The sequence below is a fragment of the Sinocyclocheilus anshuiensis genome, unplaced genomic scaffold (genome assembly GCF_001515605.1).
Source record: "Sinocyclocheilus anshuiensis isolate Anshui unplaced genomic scaffold, SAMN03320099.WGS_v1.1 scaffold476, whole genome shotgun sequence".
Lineage (NCBI taxonomy): Eukaryota > Metazoa > Chordata > Actinopteri > Cypriniformes > Cyprinidae > Sinocyclocheilus > Sinocyclocheilus anshuiensis.
In genome coordinates, this window is record NW_015554139.1 from 1,387,836 (window position 1) to 1,388,458 (window position 623).

Consider the following 623-nt stretch of genomic DNA (forward strand, 5'->3'; position numbering starts at 1 on the left):
CGGCCTCAGCTCACGCTAAGCCGCGGCTTTCGCTCACGCTAGGCCGCAGTGTGTTTCGTTGTGAAAGCGAAACTACTTTTTTGGTCTTCCAAAAGAGGACACAACTAGAAATTAGCGGTTAAGTTGTATTTACAACACTGTTCCAGAACAGTTCAAACCAAATATTCGTGTGTGTGCAACGCATTTTACGGAGGACTGTTTCCTGATCCTGGTAGAGTAGACTACAATGCTGGCTGTTCTGACTCACAGCCTGTAAGTATGTTTTCATATTTAAAGCATTTGCCACTGATGATTCAAATGTGAGTTTTGAGCAGTGTAGCGTAGCGCTTGTTGTTTGTCGTTTCTCCGATCACAAATGCAGACATGGTTTTATGTTTACGCGGCGCGATACCCAACACAACGTGTAAAAAGAAAGTATAAGTCATTATAGTCAGTAATTATGTCCCTACTGGATGCAACAAATGCCTAGTTTATAATGGGTTTTATTGGTTTTATCTCGTCATGCCAGGACACGGCATCACAGTATCATAAGGGGCGTAACATTTCCGTCACACGCTTGAGGTATTCGGCCAATCACAATGCACTTGATAGCTGGCCAATCAGAGCACACCTCGCTTTTCAGA

At 43.7% G+C, this 623-nt stretch overlaps 1 pseudogene; it reads left to right on the top strand.

The window, feature by feature from the left end:
* Nucleotides 1-623, top strand: part of LOC107670438 (protein sidekick-2-like) — a 143,277-nt pseudogene that overhangs the window by 11,098 nt on the left and 131,556 nt on the right.